Genomic DNA, 16,114 nt, shown 5'->3' on the forward strand with positions numbered 1-16,114 from the left:
AATAATATTGCACGCCCCACTTCTCAGTTTTTGAATTTCAACAAAAATTTAAAATAACCAATAAATTTCGTTCAACTTCACAATTGTGTCCCACTTGTTGTTGATTCTTCACCAAAAATTTACATTTGGTATCTTTATGTTTTGAAGCATGATATGTGGGAAAAGGTTGAAAAGTTCCAGGGGGCCGATTACTTTCGCAAGGCACTGTATGTCTATATGCATTGGCGAACACAGATCGAAAAAGGCCCCAGTGTAAGATCAGTTTATGGACCCTCTGCAGTTTAATAGCTCATCATAGTGCAAAATTCCATCTTATTTAGAGGTGAAAATGCGCATCCCAACATCTCGGGCCCCTGTGTGACTGCAGCAATAATATGTCCACCCCTGTCTATATGTTGTTCAACATGTGTGTCTATGCACCATTCTCCGGTCTCCCGTCCCCTGCCCCGGTCTCATAGAATCCTAAAATGCTAGACTTGGAAGGGACCTCCAGCATCATTGTATCCAACCCCCTGCTCAATGCAGGAGTCGCTAAACCATCTCAGACAGATGTCTGTCCAGCCTCTGCTTAAAGACTTCCATTGAAGGAGAACTTACCACCTCTGGTGGCCGCCTGTTCCACTCATTGATCACCCTCACTGTCAAAAAGTTTTTTCTAATATTTAATCTGTATCTTCTCCCTTTCAGTTTCATTCCATTGCTTCTGTTTCCATGTACAAATGAGAATAATGATGATCCTTCTACAATGTGACAGCCCTTCAGATATTTGTAGACAGCTATTAAGTCTCCTCTCAGACTTCTTTTTTGAAATCTAAACATTCCCAGATCCTTTAACCGTTCCTCGTATGACATACTTTGCAGTCCGCTCACCATCCTGGTAGCTCTTCTCTGAACATGCTTCGCTTTTTCAATGTCTTTTCTAAAATGTGGGGTCCAGAACTGGACACAGTATTCAAGATGAGGTCTGACCAAAGAAGAGTAGAGGGCATTAATGACTTCACGTGATCTAGACTGTATGCTTCTCTTAATACATCCTAAAACTGTGTTTGCCTTTTTTGCTGCTGCATCACACTGTTGACTCATGTGCAGTCTGCAATCTATTAGTATACCCAAGTCTTTTTCACACGTACTGTTGCTTAGTTTTATTCCTCCCATTCTGCAGGTATTATTTTTGTTTTTTTGCCCAGATGTAGAATCTTCCATTTCTCCATGTTAAATACAGCCAGTTATGAATCTACCTAACAGTTGCCTTGTCAATCCCATACTTGGTCATTTTTTTAAAATAAGGATAGTATGAGATACCTTATCAAATGCTTTACTGAAGTCGAGATATACTATACCGCATTTCCCTGATCCACCCAGTCAGTGATTCCATCATAGAAGAAAATTAGGTTAGTCTGGCATGACTTGTTTGCTACAAACCCATGCTGGCTCTAGTTAATTACTGTATTCTTACCCAAGTACTTACAGTTTAATAATTTTTTCACAGATCTTTCTCCCATCTTCTGCCCCGCTCTCCCGTCCTCTGCCCCAGGCTCTCATCCTCTGCCCCATTTTCCCGTCCTCTGCCCCGGTCTCCCGTCCTCTGTCCCTGTCTCCTGTGCTCCTCTGTCATACAATGTATAGGCTGATAATATGTAATAATCTGTGCTCTGCCGTCGTACATGATAATGTGCTGCTATATATGACAAGTGTCACCTTTATTACTACCGCAGCTTTGGTTGGAGCCATGTTTAACCTTTTTCTCTTCTGTTCGTGTCTTGCAGCTCTACATCCAGACCACCACCCTCACCATCTCCATGAATCTCAGTGCCTCGGTGGCTCTGGGGATGCTTTACATGCCGAAGGTTTATATTATCATCTTCCATCCGGAACTGAATGTGCAGAAACGCAAACGCAGCTTCAAGGCGGTGGTGACAGCGGCCACAATGTCATCACGTCTGTCACACAAGCCCAGTGACCGGCCCAACGGGGAAGCCAAAACCGAGCTCTGCGAGAATGTCAATCCGAACAGTGAGTATGGGAAACGGCTTAGATCATAATTCCCCGCCCTATTAAAGGGACGCTGAGCTGCGGGTGTATGGTGACTATACTGGGGCGGAGAGCGGGAGCTTTGTCGTCAGTGAAAGTCTCGCTACAAATGGAAACATTGTATCCGACTATCTGTCATTTACTGATCACTAAGCTTTAGTCCAGAGCCGTCTCTCTGCCCCCGTCTTTTTCTCGCTTCCTCCCTGTCTCTCTGCCTCGCTGTCTTGCTGTCTCTCTGCCTCGCCATCTTGCTGTCTCTCTGCCTCGCTGTCTCTGTCCTGCTGCCTTTCTGCTTTGCTGTCTTGCTGTCTCTCTGCTTCTTTCTCGTCGTCGCTCATTGGCTGCGCTCGCACTGGGTTTAGCGCTGTATGTTACCGGTTACATTGAGCTGTTTTTCCCCGGTAGACCCGGGTGCTGATCTGTGTAAGGTTCCTGCATCGGCCCAGAGAACCATTGGTCATAAGTGTGCTCAGATGTGGACGCACGCTGCGTGATGCAATCGCCCTACACTGTGTATTCAGTGCACATGAATAGCACAGCGGGGCAGCGAGCAGAAGCATGACTGGCCGACCGAGCGCTGCAGCGAGAGTGAATGGTGGTGATAGTGCTGGAGATGTTAGGAATGGTGGTGCTAAGGGCATGTACCCACGATCAGTTAACGCTGCGGGTTGGAAGCTGCGTATTTATGCCATGTCCACTATGAATGCACTGACGCCTCGATCACCCGTGGAGACTGACATGGGGCGCATCTTTCAGGACCGCAGTGCGAATTTCTCGAGTCTTTGCAACAGACGTTACCACAATACAATGTATTGGTTGCGGTGAATCGGCACGGCTCAGTGATCACAGCGGATTCAGCTGTGTTCAATAGACGGCAGCACTTTGGACGCAGCGAACATTCACAGCGTCCAGAGCACTGCCACGTCCGGATTGTGACAATGGAGGCGGTGATGGTGCCAGTACTACTGGTGCAGCGGGTATTGGAGGGGTGCAGTGGCAGGTGTTGGCGGTGTCACTGTGGCAGGTGTCGGCGGTGTCACTGTGGCAGGTGTCGGCGGCGTCACTGTGGCAGGTGTCGGCGGCGTCGCTGTCGCAGGTGGCGGCGTCGCTGTCGCAGGTGGCGGCGTCGCTGTCGCAGGTGTTGGCGGCGGCGCTGACGCAGGTGTTGGCGGTGGCGCTGTCGCAGGTGTTAGCGGTGTCACTTTTTACGATATTCGTAGTTCGGACACAGAAGCACGTTATATAATTAGATATGAAAGCTGCACAAGACGGACAGGCAGGAAAATATGCAGCCAGTTGATAGTCGGCCCTGAGCAGGAGCAAACTTCCAAGCGGGAATGCGTTACCGCTGGCGCTATAAATAGCGGGTGCGCAGCCACGTCGGTCCCGCTTCTTCCGCTTTCTGTCCTACTTTCATAAATAGGCCGTTTTGTTCCCATTCTCTGCTCTTTTCGCTGAAGCTCCTTCTTTCCTTTTGGGAGTAAAATTCTCATCAAACGCGGCAGCTGATGGTGTTAATGCCGCTCTCCCGGGGGTCCGGACTCCTCCTTACCAGGGATGAAACCTTCACGCTGCTTTCATGTCTGAGGGGCTGCGGCCTCCGGTTCTGCTGCTTATGGGGCACAGTGACATCTAAAGTCATGGACGGGTACAGCTGCCACAACCTGGAGGTGTCAGAGTGACGGAAGACAAGGGGGAGGGTGTGCATACTAATGCAATGGCGTTTTAGCAGTGAAGGGGACCATCACTTCTGCTATTAGGTGGCAAAATCTTGATTTAAGACCCCTCTAAGATATGGGGGAATTGCTCCAAGGCTGCTGAGCAGCACATGGAGAGGGAGACAAAGCTCAGGCCCAGAATCCGAATGGGGGAGAAGTTCGGTGTAATATAAAGTTCTGCAACTTTGTTATACAGTATACAGTGGGGCAAAAAGTATTTAGTCAGTCAGCAATAGTGCAAGTTCCACCACTTAAAAAGATGAGAGGCGTCTGTAATTTACATCATAGGTAGACCTCAACTATGGGAGACAAACTGAGAAAAAAAAATCCAGAAAATCACATTGTCTGTTTTTTTTTCATTTTATTTGCATATTATGGTGGAAAATAAGTATTTGGTCAGAAACAAGCAATCAAGATTTCTGGCTCTCACAGACCTGTAACTTCTTCTTTAAGAGTCTCCTCTTTCCTCCACTCATTACCTGTAGTAATGGCACCTGTTTAAACTTGTTATTAGTATAAAAAGACACCTGTGCACACCCTCAAACAGTCTGACTCCAAACTCCACTATGGTGAAGACCAAAGAGCTGTCAAAGGACACCAGAAACAAAATTGTAGCCCTGCACCAGGCTGGGAAGACTGAATCTGCAATAGCCAACCAGCTTGGAGTGAAGAAATCAACTGTGGGAGCAATAATTAGAAAATGGAAGACATACAAGACCACTGATAATCTCCCTCGATCTGGTGCTCCACGCAAAATCCCACCCCGTGGGGTCAGAATGATCACAAGAACGGTGAGCAAAAATCCCAGAACCACGCGGGGGGACCTAGTGAATGAACTGCAGAGAGCTGGGACCAATGTAACAAGGCCTACCATAAGTAACACACTACGCCACCATGGACTCAGATCCTGCAGTGCCAGACGTGTCCCACTGCTTAAGCCTGTACATGTCCGGGCCCGTCTGAAGTTTGCTAGAGAGCATTTGGATGATCCAGAGGAGTTTTGGGAGAATGTCCTATGGTCTGATGAAACCAAACTGGAACTGTCGTGTTTGGAGGAAAAAGAATACTGAGTTGCATCCATCAAACACCATACCTACTGTAAAGCATGGTGGTGGAAACATCATGCTTTGGGGCTGTTTCTCTGCAAAGGGGCCAGGACGACTGATCCGAGTACATGAAAGAATGAATGGGGCCATGTATCGTGAGATTTTGAGTGCAAACCTCCTTCCATCAGCAAGGGCATTGAAGATGAAATGTGGCTGGGTCTTCCAACATGACAATGATCCAAAGCACACCGCCAGGGCAACGAAGGAGTGGCTTCGTAAGAAGCATTTCAAGGTCCTAGAGTGGCCTAGCCAGTCTCCAGATCTCAACCCTATAGAAAACCTTTGGAGGGAGTTGAAAGTCCGTGTTGCCAAGCAAAAAGCCCAAAACATCACTGCTCTAGAGGAGATCTGCATGGAGGAATGGGCCAACATACCAACAACAGTGTGTGGCAACCTTGTGAAGACTTACAGAAAACGTTTGACCTCTGTCATTGCCAACAAAGGATATATCACAAAGTATTGAGATGAAATTTTGTTTCTGACCAAATACTTATTTTCCACCATAATATGCAAATAAAATGAAAAAAAAACAGACAATGTGATTTTCTGGATTTTTTTTTCTCAGTTTGTCTCCCATAGTTGAGGTCTACCTATGATGTAAATTACAGACGCCTCTCATCTTTTTAAGTGGTGGAACTTGCACTATTGCTGACTGACTAAATACTTTTTTGCCCCACTGTATTTCATGTACCAACTCTTTACTGCTGTCAGGTCTCTGCTTGCTGTCAGTGAACACATTCCGCTAGGTGATAAAATCTTACTGACACAAGTGCGCGGCTTCTTACCGAGCCTTCGATTTGTCTCTCGATACAATCAGGACTGATTTCGAGAATGTTTTAGTTCTTGACAGCAAGCAGAGGTCTTGACAGTGATGTGAAATTAGAGCATGGTTTATAGAAGCCGAAAGTTGCAGAAGTCTGGACAGGCCGATATTGGACGTCATATGACGCAGCACTTCTCAGAGGACGGCAGTGATGTTGGATTTGACATCAGTGTCCTGTTCTGTTCAGGGGTCTAAGAAGAGCTGGATATCGCAGATCTGCTCCAGAAAGTGAGAAAACTAAGAAACTTCTGAAAAGGATATTGGAAGTCAAGAAATCTGCACACTTTTTCTGTGGCACCATGTCATGCAGATTTCATACAGGAAATGCTGGAGAGTCGCCGCAGATTCACAATGGAAATCGGCAGCGTCAGTCACTTTCTGCAGCGAGTGGAGAAGATTGTAGAGAAATCCCATCCACAATGCGGGTACTGTTATATGCAGCGGATTTTCTGCCAGATGAACACAAACCTGAAGACACTGAGGCTGAGAACAACCAGATGTGATTGTGTAGCCCCCTCCAGACCCCATTATGTGTGTGGCCCAAATGTTCAGATCCGTAGCCCCATTTAGATCCTTGTTCTGGTGTCCCATTGCTCTATACCCACAGCCCCCTCCAGACTCCCATTCTGGTGATCCAATGCTCCATGCCTGTAGCCCTCTCCAGACCCCCGTTCTGGTGACCCAATGCTCCATGCCTGTAGCCCCCTCCAGACCCCTGTTCTGGTGACCCAATGCTCCATGCCCGCAGCCCCCTCCAGACCCCCATTCTGGTGACCCAATGCTCTATGCCCGCAGCCCCCTGTTCTGGTGACCCAATGCTCCATGCCTGCAGCCCCCTCCAGACCCCCGTTCTGGTGACCCAATGATCCATGCCTGCAGCCCCCTCCAGACCCCCGTTCTGGTGACACAGTGCTCCATGCCCGCAGTTCCTCCAGACCCCCATTCTGGTGACCCAATTCTCCATGCCCGCAGTTCCTCCAGACCCCCGTTCTGGTGACCCAATGCTCCATGGCCACAGCCCCCTCCAGACCCCCGTTCTGGTGACACAGTGCTCCATGCCCGCAGCCCCTCCAGACCCCCGTTCTGGTGACCCAAATCTCCATGCCCGCAGCTCCTCCAGACCCCCGTTCTGGTGACCCAAATCTCCATGCCCGCAGCTCCTTCAGACCCCCGTTTTGGTGACCCAATGCTCCAAGCCCGCAGCCCCCTCCAAACCCCGTTCTGGTGATGCAATGCTCCATGCCCGCAGCTCCTCCAGACCCCCGTTCTGGTGACCCAATGCTCTATGCCCGCAGCTCCTTCAGACCCCCGTTCTGGTGACCCAATGCTCTATGCCTGCAGCCCCCTCCAGACCCCCATTCTGGTGACCCAATGCTACATGCCCGCAGCCCCCTCCAGACCCCCGTTCTGGTGACCCAAATCTCCATGCCTGCAGCTCCTCCAGACCCCCGTTCTGGTGACCCAATGCTCCATGCCTGCAGCCCCCTCCAGACCCCTGTTCTGGTGACCCAATGCTCCATGCCCGCAGCTCCTCCAGACCCCCTTCCTGGTGACCCAATGCTCCATGCCCGCAGCTCCTCCAGACCCCCATTCTGGTGACTCAATGCTCCATGCCCGCAGCCCCCTTCAAACCCTGTTCTGGTGACCCAATGCTCCACGCCCGCAGTTCCTCCAGACCCCCCGTTTTGGTGACCCAATGCTCCAAGCCCGCAGCCCCCTCCAGACCCCCGTTCTGGTGACACAATGCTCCATGCCCGCAGCCCCCTCCAGACCCCGTTCTTGTGACCCAATGCTCCATGCCCACAACCCCCTCCAGATCCCCGTTCTGGTGACCCAATGCTCTATGCCCGCAGCTCCTTCAGACCCCCGTTCTGGTGACCCAATGCTCTATGCCTGCAGCCCCCTCCAGACCCCCATTCTGGTGACCCAATGCTACATGCTCGCAGCCCCCTCCAGACCCCCGTTCTGGTGACCCAAATCTCCATGCCTGCAGCTCCTCCAGACCCCCGTTCTGGTGACCCAATGCTCCATGCCTGCAGCCCCCTCCAGACCCCTGTTCTGGTGACCCAATGCTCCATGCCCGCAGCTCCTCCAGACCCCCTTCCTGGTGACCCAATGCTCCATGCCCGCAGCTCCTCCAGACCCCCATTCTGGTGACTCAATGCTCCATGCCCGCAGCCCCCTTCAAACCCTGTTCTGGTGACCCAATGCTCCACGCCCGCAGTTCCTCCAGACCCCCCGTTTTGGTGACCCAATGCTCCAAGCCCGCAGCCCCCTCCAGACCCCCGTTCTGGTGACACAATGCTCCATGCCCGCAGCCCCCTCCAGACCCCGTTCTTGTGACCCAATGCTCCATGCCCACAACCCCCTCCAGATCCCCGTTCTGGTGACCCAATGCTCCATGCCCGCAGCTCCTCCAGATCCCCGTTCTGGTGACCCAATGCTCCATGCCTGCAGCCCCCCCCCCCCGTTCTTGTGACCCAATGCTCCATGCCCACAACCCCCTCCAGACCCCCGTTCTGGTGACCCAATGCTCCATGCCTGCAGCCCCCTCCAGACCCCTGTTCTGGTGACCCAATGCTCCATGCCCGCAGCTCCTCCAGACCCCCTTCCTGGTGACCCAATGCTCCATGCCCGCAGCTCCTCCAGACCCCCATTCTGGTGAACCAATGCACCATGCCCGCAGCCCCCTCCTGACCCCCGTTCTGGTGACCAAATTCTCCAAGCCCGCATCTCCTCCAGACCCCCGTTCTGGTGACCCAATGCTCCATGCCCGCTGCCCCCTCCAGACCCCCGTTCTGGTGACCCAATGCTCTATGCCCACAGCCCCCTGTTCTGGTGACCCAATGCTCCATGCCCGCAGCTCCTCCAGACCCCCGTTCTAGTGACCCAATGCTCTTTGCCCGCTGCCCCCTGTTCTGGTGACGCAATGCTCCATGCCCGCAGTTCCTCCGGACCCCCATTATGGTGACAAAATTCTACATGCCCGCAGTTCCTCTAGACCGCCGTTCTCGTGACCCAATGCTCCACGCCCACAGCCCCCTCCAGACCCCCGTTCAGGTGACCCAATGCTCCATGCCCGCAGCCCCCTCCAGACCCCCGTTCTCGTGACCCAATGCTCTATGCACGCAGTTCCTCTAGACCCCCGTTCTCGTGACCCAATGCTCCATGCCCACAGCCCCCTCCAGACACCCGTTCTGGTGACCCAATGCTCCATGCCCACAGCCCCCTCCAGACCCCCGTTCTGGTGACCCAAATCTCCATGCCCGCAGCTCCTCCAGACCCCCGTTCTCGTGACCCAATGCTCTATGCACGCAGCTCCTCCAGACCCCTGTTCTGGTGACCCATTGCTCCTTGCCCGCAGCCCCGTTCTGGTGACCCATTGTTCCATGCCTGCAGCCCCTCGTTCTGGTGACCCAATGCTCCATGCCCGCAGCCCACTCCAGACCCCTGTTCTGGTGACCCAATGCTCCATGCCCACAGCTCCTCCAGACCCCTGTTCTGGTGACCCAATGCTCCATGCCTGCAGCCCCCTCCAGACTCCTGTTCTGGTGACCCAATGCTCCATGCCTGCAGCCCCCTCCAGACCCCCGTTCTGGTGACCCAATGCTCCATGCCCGCAGCCCCCTCCAGACCCCTGTTCTGGTGACCCAATGCTCCATGCCTGCAGCCCCCTCCAGACCCCCGTTCTGGTGACCCAATGCTCCATGCCCACAGCTCCTTCAGACCCCTGTTCTGGTGACCCAATGCTCCATGCCCACAGCCCCCTCCAGACCCATGTTCTGGTGACCCAATGTTCCATGCCTGCAGCCCCCTCCAGACCCCCGTTCTGGTGAGCTAATGCTCCATGACCGCAGCCCCCTCCAGACCCCTGTTCTGGTGACCCAATGCTCCATGCCTGCAGCCCCCTCCAGACCCCCTTTCTGGTGACCCAATTCTCCATGCCCGCAGTTCCACCGGACCTCTGTTCTGGTGACCCAATTCTCCATACCCACAGCTCCTCCAGACCCCGTTCTGGTGACCCAATGCACCATGCCCGCAGCCCCCTCCTGACCCCCGTTCTGGTGACCCAATGCACCATGCCCGCAGCCCCCCGTTCTGGTGACCCAATGCTCCATGCCCGCAGCCCCCTCCAAACCCCCGTTCTGGTGACCCAATGCTCCATGCCCACAGCCCCCTCCAGACCCCCGTTCTGGTGACCCAATGCTCCATGCCCACAGCTCCTTCAGACCCCTGTTCTGGTGACCCAATGCTCCATGCCCACAGCCCCCTCCAGACCCATGTTCTGGTGACCCAATGTTCCATGCCTGCAGCCCCCTCCAGACCCCCGTTCTGGTGACCTAATGCTCCATGACCGCAGCCCCCTCCAGACCCCTGTTCTGGTGACCCAATGCTCCATGCCTGCAGCCCCCTCCAGACCCCCTTTCTGGTGACCCAATTCTCCATGCCCGCAGTTCCACCGGACCTCTGTTCTGGTGACCCAATTCTCCATACCCACAGCTCCTCCAGACCCCGTTCTGGTGACCCAATGCACCATGCCCGCAGCCCCCTCCTGACCCCCGTTCTGGTGACCCAATGCACCATGCCCGCAGCCCCCCGTTCTGGTGACCCAATGCTCCATGCCCACAGCCCCCTCCAGACCCCCGTTCTGGTGACCCAATGCTCCATGCCTGCAGCCCCCCGTTCTGGTGACCCAATGCTCCATGCCCGCAGCCCCCTCCAGACCCCTGTTCTGGTGACCCAATGCTCCATTCCCGCAGCCCCCCGTTCTGGTGACCCAATGCTCCATGCCCGCAGCTCCTCCAGACCCCCGTTCTCGTGACCCAATGCTCTATGCACGCAGCTCCTCCAGACCCCTGTTCTTGTGACCCATTGCTCCTTGCCCGCAGCCCCCTGTTCTGGTGACCCATTGTTCCATGCCTGCAGCCCCCTCCAGCCCCTCGTTCTGGTGACCCAATGCTCCATGCCCACAGCCCAATCCAGACCCCTGTTCTGGTGACCCAATGCTCCATGCCCACAGCTCCTCCAGACCCCTGTTCTGGTGACCCAATGCTCCATGCCCGCAGCCCCCTCCAGACTCCTGTTCTGGTGACCCAATGCTCCATGCCTGCAGCCCCCTCCAGACCCCCGTTCTGGTGACCTAATGCTCCATGCCCGCAGCCCCCTCCAGACCCCTGTTCTGGTGTCCCAATGCTCCATGCCTGCAGCTCCCTCCAGACCCCCGTTCTGGTGACCCAATGCTCCATGCCCGCTGCCCCCTCCTGACCCCCTTTCTGGTGACCCAGTTCTCCATGCCCGCAGTTCCTCCAGACCCCGTTCTGGTGACCCAATGCTCCATGCCCACAGCTCCTCCAGACCCCTGTTCTGGTGACCCAATGCTCCATGCCTGCAGCCCCCTCCAGACCCCCGTTCTGGTGACCTAATGCTCCATGCCCGCAGCCCCCTCCAGACCCCTGTTCTGGTGTCCCAATGCTCCATGCCTGCAGCTCCCTCCAGACCCCCGTTCTGGTGACCCAATGCTCCATGCCCGCTGCCCCCTCCTGACCCCCTTTCTGGTGACCCAGTTCTCCATGCCCGCAGTTCCTCCAGACCCCGTTCTGGTGACCCAATGCTCCATGCCCACAGCTCCTCCAGACCCCTGTTCTGGTGACCCAATGCTCCATGCCCGCAGCCCCCTCCAGACCCCCTTTCTGGTGATCCAATGCTCCATGCCCGCAGCCCCCTCCAGACCCCTGTTCTGGTGACCCAATGCTCCATGCCTGCAGCCCCCTCCAGACCCCCTTTCTGGTGACCCAATTCTCCATGCCCGCAGTTCCTCCAGACCCCCGTTCTGGTGACCCAATGCTCTATACCCGCAGCCCCCTCCAGACCCCGTTCCTGTGTCTGCGCACAGTCAAGGTTGAGGCCATGTTGGATGATCCCAGCTGTAGTCACAGGCTCCGCTCGTTCATCTAATGAAGATGTGATACAAAGTGACCCGTCCGCCTGCAGGGCCCCGGGCCTCCTCTGTGAGCCTGTCACCCTCCCCATTGTCCTGTGACATGTGACAGTGTGAGCGGCCGTCCCCACAGGATGGCAGCGAGTGAAGCGGCATCTTGTGAGGTCAGCAGCTTCTCCCCATGGCGGGGTTGGCACGGAGGAGGCTCGTTAGAGGCGAACTGCTGATTTGGGTTTTCCGCTCTGCATTGCTCGGGTTATGGATCAGTTAATAAAGTGCCATTTCCAGCCTGGATTGACGAGGGGGCCGATAGGATGAGACACAGACGCCATGAGGGGGATATTCTGCCAGCGCACCATGGACGATCTGCAACCAACGCCGCGGTTCATCTTGTGGCCTCTCATTAACAGGGTTGAAAGGGATTAACAAAACATCTGCCTTTTGTCAAAAATGGCGCCACCCTTGTCAGCAGGCAGATTCTGGTATCGCAGCTCAGCTCTATAGAAGTGAATGGGTTTTCAGCTACAATACCACACACAACCTGAAGACAGGATGGCGCTACTCTTAGGAAACAGCAGCCATGTTTTACCGTTGCCTTTAATTTGCCCGTTTGTTTCTTTCTTCACCTTCTTATTAAGAGCCTCCTGTAAAAGCTGTGCCGGACCAGACTGGGCCTCTTTCTAAAAAGGTCCCCATATATAAAGTTCTTCAACTCTCTAATTTACTTTATGCGTCAATCTCTCATCATTTATAAGATCACTGCTTCCTGTCAGTGAATTGAAGCATTAATGATTACAGCGGGAATCTGTCCTGTACATACATTGTAACAAACCCTCTGCTGTATCAGTGCTGGAAGAATATTTAAGGAGGAATTTTCCAATATATTTTTACCAGTTTTTGCAATAAATTTCCTGCATCAAAATTGTGCAAAAAGTTATTGGTGTTGCTGCGTTTGAATAAAGTAGAAAAAGTAGTAGGCACATTTTGGATCTGAGGGCCCCTATTTTAGGGACTATTGGGGGCCCAGCAATTGTTTGTGTTCAGATGATCCAGGCCTACAACCCTTCCATTCCCCTGTTCTGGTGGTCCATTGCTTCTTACCTGCAGCCCCCTCCAGACCCTTATTCAGGTGATGCATTGCTCCAGACCCTGTGGAGGTGGCCCAGTGCTCCAGATCTGCAGCCCCCTCCATACTCTTATTCAGGTGGTGCTTTGACCCAGGCCCGCAGCCCCCTCCAGCCCTCTAGCCTCCCCCGTTCAGGTGGTACCTTGCCCTAGGCTGGCAGCCCCCCCATTGAGGTGGCCCATTGCTCCTTAGCCACAGCCCTCTCCAGACCCCCGTTCAGGTGGTGCTTTTGACCCAGGCCTCCAGCCCTCCAGCCCCTTATTCAGGTGGTGCTTTGACCCAGGCCCGCAGCCCCCTCCAGCCTCCCCCATTCAGGTGGTACCTTGCCCTAGGCTGGCAGCCATCCCGTTGAGGTGGCCCATTGCTCCTTAGCCACAGCCCCCTCCATATCCCCGTTCAGGTGGTGCTTTGCCACAGGCCCGTAGCCCCCTCCAGCCCCTTATTCAGGTGGTGCATTGCTCCAGGCACACAGCCCCTTCCATCCCCCTGTTCAGGTGGTCCTAGACTCTAGAGCTCTTTTTAGGGACCATTGGGAGTCCCACCAGTTATGTTTTATCTGCTTTTTATAAATATGTGAGATCCCTTTAAACTCTGAGAATGCGCTGCACTGATACACTGTAACAAACGCTCAGAATTAAACTGAGAAGTTTGCCAGTTTCCGAATGTTTCCAGTTGCTGACAGCAAGCGGTGTTGAGTTCCTCCGTGCTCCCCCTGCGACTTTGGCCAGGCGATGGCTCATACAGACTGATCACGTTGCGGCTCTGTCCACAGAAAGTGGATGAAACACAAAGACGGACTATAAATAAGTGATGTGGATTCTCTGTGACCGCCCGCACCTAAATAAGAAATGAGCCATTGCCATGACTACATCCAATATAGGACGCACACCCTGGGAACTGTGCATGGCGTTATGGCTGACCCACCACGGCGTGTCCAATATGGCCGCCTCCTACACAAGGACCCACGTTAGTGGCTGGGACCCCTGCCTGCATGGGAGGCATCGGGCATAGCTGCATCAATGCACCAATGATATGTCCGCCCGTCTCCAGCCAAAAAGGAAAAATGGACATATTTGTAACTGTGGCGGCAGGTCTGGTGGTCAGGACTACTGACGAGGCTCCTGGACCAGGGTCAGATGAAACTTTTTGCTCACCATCCAAGTTAATAACAACCAGGTCTGTTGCCTCTGGGATGTAGCAGCACCTCTGTATTTTTTGGGCTGATTTTGTGTTGCTTGTTACCTTCTACTCTATACACATCCAAAGCTGCATTAAATGTTGCTTTCCTCTTGGTGTATCTGAGGACGCAGCGCTTCCCTTGCAGCCTTGCAGTTTTACACCGGAGTGCAGGATGGACAGATGGCAAGTGAGGTTTTGGATGCTGCTTTGGAAGTGACTGGAGTACAGCAATGAGATCTGAGTAGGGGAGGTAATTTATTTGCAAAGTTTATTAAAAAGTTTAAAAAAAAAAGCAAATTTAACCTGTAAAACGATGTTCACAAGTGAATCGACACCACGAGGTGCGTAAAGACACAAGATCCGAAAACTGTGAACGTGTCACTTGTCACCGCGCGGGGAGGAATAAATCTGCCTCCAAATTAACTTAAGTCTAAACTCAACCTTAAACCCATGAAATCCTCCGATCCCTTAAGTTTATAATCGCACAGGACTCGTTGATTTATACCTGAGCCCTCCGCACTCTCCGATCTCTTGTCCTGGTTTGATACAAAGTATCTGAACAGACGGAATGTATCAATCTAAACCGTTTATAGAAGACTGGCTACAAGTGTAGCAAAGCCTCCAATGTTGGGTCTGGGCAGTTTGTGCTGGGGATTCACTGACTGCAAGCAGAGGTCTTGTCAACCCCAACTTTACAGGATGGGGAATATCCCTTTAACTCCGGTGGATCCCATCCTTTCTCCATAGAAATCTCCATCTCGGCTCCGTCTCCTTGTGGGAGTTTGTTGCCAGCCCATCAGTATAAATCCCCGCTAATGGGCTGTAGTAATTGTCACTCATGGCCGGGGAGTGGCCGCATTTGGCAGCTCGGCGCTCCCCCGGGACGCACGGAAGCTGCCGGATTGTTATATAATGGCCCCATTAGTGTTTATATTGTTTGAGGACACTGATGGAAACCCGAGGAAAGTGACACAGCAGACACCGCGCGTACTGCTGGCTCCGAGCTCCGCCAGCTGCATCTGCGGCGACATTTCCTACCAAACTTAATTCAAAGCGGGTTATTAAAGGGATATTGTGTCAATATCAATCATGGTTGAAATCCTGCTGTCCATGGCTCCATAGATTATAACATGTCCTATCCGTGTTTCCGGTGGGTGTGGCGTCCATTTTCACATGCATCGGAGACACGTACACACGCACACCGATTGCAATATATGGGGCTGAGCGCATGTCCATGTCACCCACATGTAGACATGTCTCTTTTTTTTTTCCCGGCAGCGTGGATCACAATACGTCCCATGCACACAAATGACATAAAATGTGACCTCCCTCTGCTGTCCATGTCACACGTACTGGAATAGAATTCAGAATAGAAATTACAGATTTTTTTTTTGTGTTAAAGATGTGTAGAGATAGCTAGAGATCTTGTCATATAATCAGTGCCATGCGAGTGTAGTTTACTGTACATGGATTAACCAAATAAATTAATAAATGATGTGGGGTCCCCCTATTTTTTGATAACCAGCCAAGGTAAAGCAGACAGTTGTGAGCTGATATTATTAGGCTGGGAAGGTCCCGGTTTTAGGCCCCTTCCCAGCCTAACAATACCAACCCTCAGCCACCCCATATAAGTGGCGCTTCATATGAGATGCTCCAATTCTGGAGCTTTACCTGGCTCTTCCCGATTGTCCTGGTGTGGTGACAATTGCGGTTGAAGACAGCTGTGAATTCTCCAAAATCACAGCTGCCATCAAGCTCTAGGGTTAGTCATGGAGAGTTATCTATCAGATGTTCCCATTAATAACCCAATAATAAAAAAATAAAAACACAAAAAAATAATTTATTTGTATGAAGACTCCCCAACACTCTCCCTGATTCAAAATATATATATATATATATATATATATATATATATATATATATATATATATATATATATATATATTATACACACATGCAGGTCTGCCATAGTCCACAAATGGATACCTGAAAAACATGAAAAGAGAAAAATAAAGAACAAGACACTGTCCTCGTTCACCAACTTATTAGAAAAAATGTTCCCACGCAGCTTCGGTGTAGTCGAGCGCTTCTCACGATGTTCCCCGTATCCGGCTCACGCTGCACTCTGCGAGACCCAGTGACTGTGAAGAGCAGTAACATTATTGACATCACCGCACTTCAGTCGCCACATCC

At 52.5% G+C, this 16,114-nt stretch overlaps 1 long non-coding RNA gene across 1 annotated transcript in view; it reads left to right on the top strand.

Annotated features, from left to right (window-relative positions):
• Positions 1-205: 205 nt before the first annotated feature.
• Positions 206-16,114, top strand: part of LOC141088769 (uncharacterized) — a 37,165-nt gene continuing 21,256 nt past the window's right edge. Inside the window, exon 1 of the long non-coding RNA XR_012232060.1 lies at positions 206-2,013. This is a non-coding gene — a long non-coding RNA (uncharacterized lncRNA). The remainder of the gene's footprint in view (positions 2,014-16,114) is intronic.

Source organism: Dendrobates tinctorius, unplaced genomic scaffold, assembly GCF_039654945.1.
Source record: "Dendrobates tinctorius isolate UK_male_01 unplaced genomic scaffold, ASM3965494v1 ptg000041l, whole genome shotgun sequence".
In the NCBI taxonomy this organism is placed as follows: domain Eukaryota; kingdom Metazoa; phylum Chordata; class Amphibia; order Anura; family Dendrobatidae; genus Dendrobates; species Dendrobates tinctorius.